This window comes from Hyaena hyaena, unplaced genomic scaffold (genome assembly GCF_003009895.1).
Source record: "Hyaena hyaena isolate Hyena2069 unplaced genomic scaffold, ASM300989v1 scaffold_415, whole genome shotgun sequence".
Taxonomy (NCBI): Eukaryota; Metazoa; Chordata; class Mammalia; order Carnivora; family Hyaenidae; genus Hyaena; species Hyaena hyaena.
Genome location: NW_024081048.1, coordinates 554,928 through 568,281, shown reverse-complemented (window position 1 = coordinate 568,281; position 13,354 = coordinate 554,928). Strand labels below are relative to the sequence as shown.

At 37.6% G+C, this 13,354-nt stretch overlaps 1 protein-coding gene across 9 annotated transcripts in view; it reads right to left on the bottom strand.

The window, feature by feature from the left end:
- CD36 (CD36 molecule) overlaps nucleotides 1-13,354 on the bottom strand; it is a 187,887-nt gene that overhangs the window by 56,393 nt on the left and 118,140 nt on the right. The gene's annotated exons all lie outside the window — the stretch shown is intronic.

Sequence of the window (13,354 nt, the reverse complement as noted above, 5' to 3'; positions counted from 1 at the left end):
CTAGACAGAATAAAAAGTGGTATACCAGCACTCTATGTTGCATGAGACAGATAAATGAATTCAGCCTAATTCTAAAATCTCAAAACCCCGAAATTGCCCTCCACGAGTCTCTGTGATTGCTGGGTACCTGCTCGCAGGAGACAAATTACAACATATCACAGGTAGAGTAAAACCTTCCCTCTGCGATCTCCACACTTCGATTTTGAATCATAAAGAAGTTTGACTTGCCTATTAAACTTCATTTTGGCTTTGATACTTTAGCAGCAGCATTAAAGTTTGCTTTGCAATATAGGGCACTGGCAAGGAAATTGATAAAGGAATTGACCTTGTGGTAACTGTAGTAAGGTAGGTTTAGGTGGGTTCAGGCAGCATCAGCACCGTCTCTGGACAAGTATCTGTCATCTTACTGGCTCACCAGCAAGCAGCCAAGGACTCCAAACCTGTTTATCCTGACCATCCCTTTCAGATTCCTGAATGTCACGCTTCTCTTTTGTTCTGAGGTTGTGATTCAAGGAATCATTCGTAGGTTATGGAGTCTGAATTGGTACAGAATGTCCCCCTTACCTGACTCTACTAGTCCTGCTAGTGTTGCTCTGCTTCCTTAGTTCACCTGTCCTCAGAGACTACTGGGACACAACTGTTTCCTTGGCTTTTAGGACCCAAGGTCTCTCGGTTGTGTTATTTAGGTAAGCAAAGTAATCTCCTCCGCAGTGCCTCCTGTTCCTGGGTAAAAGTATGCATGTGAATTGGAGTGCTTATATTGTCTGAGTGCATTTCAGTGGACTCTGTGATGCTCCTTTTGTTAAGAGCACAGTGCTTTCCTGTTCAGGGTGAATGCTGAGAATATTATTGTTTTCCCAAACCACATGTACAAGGCTTGGAACAGCATCCTCTAGGCGTTCCAAGGACTAAAGAACATTTTCTGGATATGATCCAGGAATGTTGCTAGGACTGTTTTTCCTCTCATTTTCTATAACTCCTCAGGGAAAACTGGGTCATCATAGTAGGTTGGAGAAAAGAAGGCTACTGTGAGTAAAATTAGGAGGTGAAATAAGTCCATAAAAGCGTGGAAAACCGTAACATTTCATGATTTAACTCAAAATTAAAAACCATTGAAATGTCTCCTATGTTGTAAAGAGAGAGGCATGTCCCAAAATACTGTTTTTATAATAAGCCTTAGTATAGACTCCCCTCTTTCACCTGCTTTTCTTCCTTGGTTACCCTATGTGTATCTGTCCTGATTGATTTCTATTTGACTATTTGCCATTTAATTTTTATTTTTGTAGTATTCTCCCAAAAGGGCACATGATTTGGGATATGTAAATTTGGAGCTGCATTCACATTTCTTACTGCAATTGCATTTACAAAAGCACAGCTACCCATAAATCAACAGAAACCATGAATTCATTTGGTCCTTCACTCTTTTTACGAACATGCTCACATTATCCACTTAACAGATATTTCTGTTTTGAAAGGCATCCAGCCTCCAATGGCAGTTCAATGTACAATTACAGGTATCCAAATATTACCAAAAAGTATTCCAGTCAAAACTTCACCATAGTTTGCAACTTATTCTATTAGCCTTCCATTACTATCCTGTGGCAATAGGAAATATTTAAAATCTTCAAATCATGAAACTCAAAAAATGAATATTAAATTACATCTGTGCTATTTACTCAACTTCCTCTGGCTTCTCTGGCATGTCAGCTGGGTTAGGGAAAAAATTACAGTATGATTGTCTTTTTAAGTCATTTGGTACAAATTTATTACTTGGAAAACTTTTTCTCTTTAGGACATAATATTCTACCATCATATGTATCAATCTTTCAATCTTCATCCAATCCTAGGCAAATGCAATTAAAAATGAGTATAGGCAACATCTGTCTTTTGGGTGTTTTGTTTTGTTTTTAGAGCCATTAAATAAAATTAAGATGTGTTTGGGGGACTTGGCTTCAATCTTTAAAGATGAAACATAATGAATAAAGCTGACCAAATGCAGTCATTTTAGTTGATTATATCATACTATTTAAGGATAGTTCACTATTCCTGAGAATTTCCCAGAGGAAAGAAAGATAGTAACATTTCTTCAGGGACTTCACACCCTAGAACCTTAGTGCCTTTTGTATAGGGAGGAATGGGTTGTGATCTAGAACCCATGAGTGGCTGACTTAGCATTTAGAACTGTCCTTCAATATTGAATACAGAAGGAAAGATTCAAAAACTGCCTCCATATTTTGACTTATAAAGGTTTTTATTCTAGAGACATTGCCTCTAAGAATGCCAGTACTCTATTTAAATTTTTCCTTTGATTAAATAGGGAGCATTAGAAGAACACACATTTTCCCTCAGGACTCATAAAACCTCCTTTGCTCAACAATGGTGTGAATCAGTCTTTCTACTATTATCTCTCCCCCACCCCCATCTTCTATGTGGAAGAAAAAGGAAACACATATTCTTCCTGGGAGGGTACTTCTTAAAAACTCAAGGAAAGTCAATCTTGGTTAAAGCCAATACCCAAATAAATGGAAGAGACAAACTTAAGGAGAAAGAGCCAGCAAGTCTGATCCAACTATAGCTAAAGAGTGCTAACACTGGGGGTACCTGGGTGGCTCAATCCTTGAGTGCCAACTCTTGGTTTTGGCTCAGGTCATGATCCCATAGTAGTGGGACTGAGCCCTGTGTCAGGCTCTGTGCAACCTCCTCAGGATTCTCTCTCACTCTATCTCTCTGCCCATCTTCCTCACTCTCTCTCTCTGTCAAAAAAAAATTTTTTAAAGTACTAACTCTGGGATTTTCAATTATGTGGACCCCTCAAAATCCCTGTCTGTGCTGGCTCAGCTGGTTTCAGTTGAAAACACACAAGCTGATACCTCAAGATTCTATGTAAAATGTGGACCCTGGATCACTGCTCTTTTAAACAATAAAAATATCTAACCAAAGTTCTTGCTCATTAAGTGTAGTCAAGAAACACAACCAGGAGACCTCTAAAAAAGGAAAAAAAGAACAGAAATATGGTTTTCTATACGATATGCAACAGAGATGTTACTTTAATATTAAACACGTATAAAATACCATATAACTGCATTTTCTTCTATATCTCCAGAACACTTTAGTGGTATACTCATAAAATGTGTTATAAAAAGCTCAGTTCATCATTTATTTGTTCATTCAGGAGTTGCAAGGGTGAAGGTGACAATGAAGCTCCCTGTGATGTATTTACTGGGAACTGTGTTGCTAGTGGTTTTTATATCCTAGATTTTAAAATAGTGACTGACACATAATAGATGTTCAAATACACATTGAATAGACACTGAAGAACCTATACTGTAGATGTCACAGGATAGATCAAAAATAAACATGGGTATATTATGTAATTTGGTAGGACAGGAGGTTATCTTAGCTTTTCCAGGTTATCTGACATCAAGTTTAAAAGGAATGTTATTGAATACGTGTGCCTTTTTTATATTTAGTAAACACCAGGAGGGAAATTAAACAAAGAACAAGTGTGGTCTGCTTTAAGCAAAAAGCTGCATGTATTAAACAAATAGTCTGATTCTTCCACATTAGAAAATATTCTTGGGGTGCCTGGGTGGCTCATTCAAGGCCATTTTTAAAAAACATTTTTAAAAAATTCTTACAAAGGACTTTACTTCTGTCATTCTATACATACTTATTGAGTAACTGGAATACAACGATGAAAAACTCCTACACAGTAACCTTTTACCAAGCATTTTAATGTTTATTTTTATTATTACGTTTGAGAGCATGAACAGGGGAGAGGGACAGAGAGAGACGGCTAATCTTAAGCAGGCTCCATGCTTAGCCCCATGCAGTACTCAATTCCACACCCCTGGGATTATGACCTGAGCTGAAATCAAGAGTCTGATGCTCGGGGCGCCCGGGTGGCTTAGTCGGTTAAGCGTCCGACTTTTGCTCAGGTCATGAGCTCGCAGTTCATGGGTTCGAGCCCCGCGTCGGGCTCTGTGCTGACTGCCAGCCCAGAGCCTGGAGCCTGTTTCGGAGTCTGTGTCTCCCTCTCTCTCTGACCCTCCCCTGCTCATGCTGTCTCTCTCTCTCTCTCTCTCCTAGAAATAAATAAAACATTAAAAAAAAAAAAAAAGAGTCTGATGCTCAATGGACTGAGCCACCCAGGAACCACCCCAAAACATTTTAAATGATCTTATATACCAATTGTGTTTAGGTTTCCATATCAAAGAATACATATATATATATTTATTAAAATGAAGATTTCTAAAATTTGTTAAAATAATTCACACCAAAAACCATTATTCAGTATTAAAGGTAGATCATTAATAAGTGATTGTATTATTTTGCCTATTCAAATTTTTGCCAAATCTTCTGAATATTATACTCTAATTTTTTACATGGCAATCTTTTTTATAAACTAACTGATGTGATCCCTTGCTAAATTTTGTTTTTTTAATGTTTTTATTTATTTATTTATTTCTGAGAGAGAGAGAGAGTGAGCAGGGGAGGGTCAGAGAGAGGAGACACAGACTCTGAAGCAGGCTCCAGGCTCTAAGCTAGCTGTCAGCACAGAGCCCGATGCGGGGCTCAAACCCACAAACCGTGAGATAATGACCTGAGTCGAAGTCGGACGCTTAACCGACTGAGCCACCCAGGCGCCCCTGTGATCCCTTTGCTAATAGTTTGATTCCTCTCGGTTGTTTAGAGGATTTGTCTGGACCGCTCATTTATTTTGTTAAAAAACAGTGGGCCTTTATCTGACTTCAGAATGGATCTTTGTCAAGGGTGTTAGTATGGCCCAGTCATTGGAGACTTAAACAAGCCCTTCTGAGAAATGGCTTCTCTGTTCTGAGAGCAGTTAGCTCAAGAAAAATGGCTGAAGTTCCATCTCTGTTTAAGTTCTGTCTTTGTACTTGTTTCCATCTGTGACATGACACATATTATCTTCAAGACGGGCGTTGCTCAGCTAAATAGACACGCTAGAAGACTCAAAAAAAAGATCAATTCAGAAGTCTATAAAAATGAATAAAGTTCAAAGAAAAAAATTGACAATATCACCCCACGTATCCTTCCTTATCCCACGGCAATCTGAGTCAGACTGATTTTTTTTTTTTTTTTTGTTTACTCTCAAGAGAACCTTTAATACTATGAACTCTTAAATATCAAAACAGAACGCATAAATGCCAAAACCCGGGGGAAAAGGACAGTGAGCAGAACCTGGTAGCATTCTTGTCTCAGGAGAGGCTGCCAGCCCCGCCTCCGCCACGGACTGTGACAAACATACAAGAGTTGGAATCAATAGGGAGATAAGGTAAATAAAACACCTATGAAGAGGTGCACAGGCTACAGTCTTAGACAGCATGAGGATGTAAAAACAAAATGAAAAGTTGTCATTAAAATCGGAAAACCCGTCTAAAATCACAAAGGCCAAAATAGTGAAAAATGTACCCCAAGGAGCAAATCCTCATACTGAGGAGGAGAGTAAAACTCGGAGGTCTTTTCTGTTACTATAAAAATGTGTTTTTCAAGGAAGTTAATTCTCTAATACATTTTGTGTGTCAGATTACACGGTGTATCACTTAAAGCATAAGATTTCTAAAAATATGGTGAAACGCATTTATTCTATTTATAGGCAAACAGTGAATATGAATCAAAGTATCACTAAAATGTACATTACATAGATAAATTTATAGATTGTCCTTATGGAATTTTTATTCTAAGTCAAATTTACAGGAACTTTTTTATCACATAAATTATATACTTTACTAGTCTAGCTTTCTCATGCTTTCAATGTAATTAAAATCCTACATATAAAAGCAAGTTAGGCAATGGGATAGTAACCAGCAGACATAATAAATTTGAAATAGCATTACATAGTAAATTTCAGCTTACTTTCCATGCAGTTGCTATCCATTATAAACTGTAAGTTCCTATTTCAGAATTTGGTAATTTGTGATGTATTTAATTTGCTTATGTAAATAATAAAAAAATAACTGATACAATAGAGGATCTGAATATTCTTACCAGCAAAGTATGGAGATGTGGCACGATGCCAGCTAAACTGGCTTTTCGTTCACTGATAAATTGGGTTGCCATAGCAAGCCCATATTCACTGTTTCTAAGCAACCCGAGGCTCCACAGACTTCAGATACTTAGGAATCCACTGATCTTTCATCATCCTTAAGGGAGAAATATGAAAACTTGTGGTACCAGATTCAGTGGGGGGGTTCCCTGATGACCTAGTAGAGTAGTGACCCTCTATAAAATGTCCCTGTGTTGATATCCATTTAATTTATCAAATAATATTTGTGGTGGGGAATTATCAAAGTGCTAAGTGGATGAAATTAGGTACCGAAAATTATCAGTACCTAGTATGTGTTGGGCAGCCAAATGTTTGTTGAGTAAACAAACAATATACCACGCACAATTCAACGCTCTAAAGACAAGGTCACTTACATAATGTCAGCATTTATAAAGTCCTTGCCTTTTAGTATAAAAATATATCTGTTCAGTAGCATTACCACACAGTAGGTCATTTCACTTTTTTTTTGTTTTCTAATTATTTATACTTAGGTAACATATGTAATTGTAAGTCAGTAATTACTTGTGATCTTGTATTGAAATGTTTAATTATGGCTTGTCTAGAATGCTTAAATAATTAATCACCCAAATCTCAAAAGCAGTGTATAAGTCTGAGGTACAAGCAAGGTTAGGAATTCTTTGAATGAGGTTATATTAGCATTTCCTGCCCCCTGTCTATGTCAACCACTCTCCGTAGTCTCTTGTCCTCACACAATACCCACCGAGGCAAACCACTGCCTCGAAATCTTTTAATTCACAAGGCTCACTTTCCAACTATTTGTGATAATCAGAGTGAAACAGAGTGAAGGCACACAGACAGATATCGTTTGTTCCTACACAACACTGTATCACAATGCAGGTCAAAATAAAATGACATTACTAGAAATGGTTGTATGTGACCAGTAAAATGATTAGGTCTGAAATCTGTAAAATTTTCCCTAATTCTGGTACCTGGTCTTCGACACCCATTATAATTCCATGTGGCTAACTCTTAAAACACTGGAGGAATGATGTGCAAATTAAAAACTGGTTATAATTTAATGGTTAATTTTCTAACATTACTTCCTGTGTCCTGTTAGTTGTTACATCAAAGATTCAGTAATCTGTCAGGTATACAATATGAAGACAGAGTTTTGTAACCTGAATGTAAAATCAAATTGACATGTCACCTCTCAAGCAAGTCTCAGTAAGCCATCTGTTGACTAGAGACAAACCAGGAATGTCACCAGTAGAATCTCTGCCTGTGATCTCTACTGATTACTGTTGATTCTAAATGGGAAAGGATAGATTCTTCTTTCTCCAAGACCGGGAGACACCCACTCTGCTTTACAATCTTAATACAAGAGAGTCCAAAACTTGCATAATGATATTATAATTGCCTCTTCAGGCAATTATAAAAATTCATCTGCAGTTTAACAGTCTTCCTGGGCTTCGATATTCTTAAGAACAAAAGAACTGTGCATGAATTTGCTCTTTTAGTATGTTGTTGCTCTATTAAGATATTCCTCCACTGCTGCATGTCTATAACCATATGTTTATTGGAGGGTTTCAATGCTTCTATATATATTTTTTAATATCCTCTTATCACTTAGTGTGGTCATTACTACTGGCAAGATCATAGTAAAGTTACTACACCTGACCAACTCCTTCTATTTTCCTTTGGATACAACTTCTTATCAAAAAGCTTGGGACAGGGTGCATGGAGATCTGTATCTCAAATAGTCCCCGAGAAAAGAAAGAAATGCAGGTAGAGCTTAAACTGGATAAGAAGAAAGCAAAAAACCAGATCAAAGTAAGATTTTAGTATTGCAGGAACCAGTCTTGAGTCCTACATTGTTAGGTTAGAAAACTTCACAGTGATTACATAAGCGTAATTACCAGTTTGAAGTCCGATGAAAAAGTGCAAATCCTCCAATATTAATTCACTTGCAAAATGCTGGTTGGAAGACAATGGAATTAACACTGATAACTGTGGTTATGTTTGCCCCAAGCGCTGGGTCAAATCACTGCTGACTGCTGTGAGCCCCACCTCCAAGTATCCAAGAATGGCTGTGGCGTTCTGAGTGACAGTGAGGCATACCACTGAGGCAGGATGATTGCTGAACCAAAGTAAGCTCTGCCGCCAGTGTTTGCCAACCTCCCCAGCTTGCAAGTGAGCTACTCCTCACCCTGGTTCTTTCTTTAAAAAAAAAAATAAAGAGAGTGAGAGAGAGAGAGAAACAATTACGCTGTGACGTTTAAAAGAACACAGAAGCAGGTCCCTCTCTAGGGATATCCCTACTTATTTTCTCATAGCCGTTCCCTTGACTCTTTTCATCCAGTGTCTTTGTAATAGGACTTTATAGTCCTCCTAGGAAGCTGATAAAAACATGCACACTTCTCTTTAGGAGAAGAAACAAAGCGTCGATGAATATTCTAGTGTGTGAACGCTGGCGAGAAGAGGTGTATTGGGCAGGGCCTTGCAAAATGAACAAGTTTGGGTCTACAATAGTTATGAGATTCTTTTGCCTTATAAGAACTAAGATATCAATATTTGGTGGGTGTACTATTATGTAAGCAATTTATTAGAATAAAAAAGTAAAGACACTCCAAAAACAAATCAAGGCAATAGAAGATGAATGAGACAAAAAAATACGATTTTTCTCACATCACGTAGGCAGCAATTTACTGGGGATTACTGTCGATGATATATGCATCATTATACATACAAGTATTCGATGAAGATTTATCATGGGGTCACTGTGTTCCAAGAACTCTGCCACAAAGAAGAAGAAAGCATGTTTCCTACCACGAAGTTTTCTGCAATGCACTTCAAATACTTCCATATAAAATACAATGTATGCACTATACATTAACTAACTAGAATTTAAATAAAAACTTGAAACAGACAAAAAAGAAAAAATACAATGTGTGAGTACTGAGCACTTTCAATCCACCTTCTAAAGTGGGGTGCTACCCTGGTTGTGAACATTCATTCTAGACCTATTTAGCATGTAGTTAAAATCTACAGTTTGGTTACCTTTATCTCCTAAAATCTGAAACTCTATAAAAAATAATAATGAGGTTCTCAGTGACGAAATGAATGGCCTCAAAGATTTAGGAGTTGGCTAGAAATATGGCTAACTCCCTACTCTTAGATCATAGGCTAGAAGACCCACCAAGCCCAGTTGCCTAAGGCTCAGTTGAGAAATGGCCCATTGTGTAGCTTCTGATTTGGGGGCATCCCCAGTTGTCTGACAGGATGGTTAGGTGAATTCCATTGTTTAGCATGCTAAGCACATGCCTCTGAATTGTCCATGCGAGAACTAACTACCGAGACACTGAAAAGTACAGAGCATGAAGGCTTCATGGCGCATGAGCAACAGGTTGCGTTCCTGCTTGGTGCTCATCTGCTTCAGTTAGAAGCCTATCTGAGAGAACTTTCACTTTATCTGTTTTAAGAGGGAGATTTATAGCTCTCCCCGCTGTTAGTTGTTGAAGGCTACCAGTATTTATTAAGACAAAGCAGTAATAGAATACGCTCAGATCAACTTGGATAGGTCAGCAGTGCCTACCTGCAAGGTGCTCACATTCTGGGGACGTAGCTCACATTCAGAGGACAATTCTAAAGAAAGATTCTACAGTAGAAGATCACAAAGTTTCCTGGGCTCCCAGAACATCCACATTTGCTCAGATATTAATAGCTGCTACTCTTAGTTCAAAGACCTTTCACCCACTTCTACACATGACACATTTCTTCTCTCTGTTCATGACCTTTATACTGCAGAAATTTCTGAAGGAATCTTAGGAATCATCTGGTCCTGATAATTGAGCAAAAGAGGTTACAGAGACCCAGAGAGTTGGAAATGCTTATTCTACATTGCCCTAATGGTTTTCCAAAAACATTGCTTTCTTTTTCTCCTTATTTTCACCAGTTTTTTACCACTTTTCACATATCTTCTTCCAGGTTGTTTTGATAGAGGCTGAAGCATTGCTTTCATTTTGTGTGTATGTCATTATTCTTTGTTCCTCTTCAGCAATGCTCATCAAGTTAATGTTCAATTCCTGGATAATTAGAATAATTTATACCTCTTTTTGATTGTCATGCAATCAAATGTCCTGTTACTAGAGTGAAGTTGATTTTTTAAAACTATTCTGGGGTCGTCTGGCTAGCTCAGTTGGTTAAGCGTCTGACTTTGGCTCAGGTCATGATTCCACGGCTCGAGGGTTCGAACCCCACGTTGAGCTCTGAGCTGACAGCTCAGAGTCTGGAGCCTGCTTTGGATTCTGTCTCCCTCTGTCTCTGCCCCTCCCCCACTTGCACTCTCTCACTCTCAAAAATGAATAAATGTTAAAAAAATTTAAAAAAACAATTATTCTGTTTTCTGCTCTTCAGACTTCTCAAATTTTATTTTAAATATTTAAACATTTTAAACATTATTTAAATTTAATTATTGACTATGAAAATAAAACATTTTTATTTGATTAATATACTCTATTTCTTCCCTTTCACATAGGACAATTTGAATAGTTCTAGGAAAGAGTAAAGGAGAAAGAAAATTTTGTTAACCTTATACCATGGGCCAGGTGTCATACTCAATGTTTTCACGTGTCATTGAAGTCCACAAAATTTCTCTAATTGGGTATTATTAGCCACTTTTTACAGAGGAGATAACACATGGAAAACTAAGAAAATTAGATACACGGTAAAATTTTCAGCATCCGTGTGAAATGGATGACCCTGAGTTTATGCATCCAAATGACAAGCAGTATCAAAGATTAGTAGGAAGACATAAGGATACATCATCCTATACAAACCGTTCCTTGCCCGGATCTAAGTCTTTACCTTTTGCCAATATAAAGCTCTCAGCAGACACGTCTTGCTGTGCTACTCTGAGGCTTCAAAATTTTTTACTTCACTCTTACAGAGAGATTATAGTTAAATTAAATAAGAGTGTGAAGAAACTTATCTTACTAAACGATTCCTCTTAGCACTGGAATCTCTGGGTCCAGACATTATGAAGGTAAATAAAACAAAATTTATCTTCATGGAATGAGAGACAGCCATACAGAAAACTCATTATAAGAATACAATAGGTGGTCTAATGTAAGGTTTACGGCCCTGTGGAGTGCACACAGAGGGGGAGGTTTCAGAAGGAGAGATGTCACCCTTCACAGAGGAATTAATATTTCCAGCTTCTTCCGCAAGCAGAAGTCAGAGATTGCCTACCACGTATTGGCCAACACAGAAAGGTTAAAGGCAGAATTTATTTCTCCATCTTTAAAAAGAGCAATTTTAGAAGAAAGCTAGTGACCTTAAGGAAGAAAATATAAAAAGTTGTTGCTGGCAACCTCAAAACAAGATTAAGGGAAATTAAGTTCAAATTAACTGCATGCCTAAGTTCAGGCATTGTTAGGAGGAAACTGTGGTTTCTCCTTAAAATTCAAAAGCAGTTTGTACTAAGTTGTCAAGAGTTATCACTTTGCATAAGTAAGTCCAATACAGAACTAAAAATTCTTCCTCAAAGCTCCAAAATTTTACTTAATGCTGAAAAAAACAACAACAAACTGGATACATTTTATAACATCTTTGGCTGTTCCATACCTTCACAGATAATGGAAGGTCATTTAAATTTAGAAAATGAGAGTAAATATGTTGACATACCAATAAACTGATAAACATACCAATTAAATTAAATTAATTAATTTGGAAAATAACGAAGGCTCAAAGTTAGGGGCATATTTAACTTTGGAAGCACTTTAATGATTTTTGAATCTAAAACTAATCAGGCTAAACATATCAAAAGGCACATGCTTATGACAGCTATGGATTTCTTTGCTGTATTAAGTAAATTTTAAGAAGATCTGAGTATATTTGTGTATGTCTTACTCTGGATAAAACATATCACCTTACTGTGAATGGTAGGCTTTAGAGAAAGCAAACAGTCATATTTATCCCTCAGGAAATAAGAAACCTGAGGTTGTACAAATGCTGATTCACAAAAGATAAAAACTTTAGTGATGCATTCTTATATAAAGAAATTAAATGTGTGGGTAGGGATACGTTTCCATTTGAAAGCAGAGGAAAAATACTTTTAAATAAAAATTTCTCAGCCCTTCTATTTATTTCACAATAAAACCTTCTTGAAGTGTGGAAAGCCTACGTTGTAGCATTAGGTCAGGGACACTGGCTTTCTAAAAGCACGGATTGTCTTCTTACATCCTTCATTTCTCCCACTTTAGAAGTCTTTTCCGAACCCCAGATTACTCATTTGAAAATCTGCTCCTACAGATGCCACTCAAATATAGCGCTTTCTGGTTAGAGTCCTGTCCAGGCTCTCATTACAAGACACAGAGGCTATGTGAGGATAGGCCACTCTCACACGCAACCCCCACTCTGACCTCTGTCAGGCACTTTATCCTGGAGTCTGTCACTCTTTATTGCTCAACTGGATTACGTAATAAGAAGCTAACTCTTGCTTCCCTCTATCAAAGAGGTAACTCCCAAACTCCCTGAAGGCAGGGACTAGACTCCTCTTTTTCTGAGCTACACCCAGTCCAATTATAAGCCCACAAATAAGTGTTCAGATATACGGGCAAGCTCCTAGAATGAGACAACCGGACAAATAATTATTCAAACCTAGTTGTAAATCCCACCGAAAGGGTACCTTGTGCCCCTCCTCCTTTAGGCTACTACAAGCAGAGTTCTCTCTGCTGAGTGCTTTCAAAAGTCACCACGCTTATCTCCAGAATCTGATTGCAGGGCAGGCGACGTAGCATTGACATGTGTTGGTTGACTTTTTAAATAATCACATCACTGTTTTTATTTCTAGCAATATCACCTTGTATTTACCTTGTGAAATGATAATCTTATCAGAGGCATTTTTTTTTTTTTTTGTAAAACCCAAATTGTGTCATGTTATACTAACACTGAGGGCACTTGTTATAGACCGAACACCATTCCAAGAACTTTACTTTATAGGTGTCTAAATGAGTCTTTCTAACAACATTTGAGGTGTTACCACTCTCCCTGTGTAACAAATAGCTAAAGAATCAAAGTACTGAGAGGGCAAAGGACTGACCGGTTAGGTTTTTGACTCTTGGTCTGAGAGAGCAGAGCTATGGCTGTATCACTTAGGATGCTTTTGTCTGCCAACAACAGAATGCTCCAATAACTCCAAATATGGAGGAACATTGATGTACTTGTCAAATGATACTATTGGAATAATTATTAGCTTCCAAAATGCTACATTTCCTCCGTAGCAGTCATTTGAAAACTTCGTGTTGTTATACCATCTCGATGGCA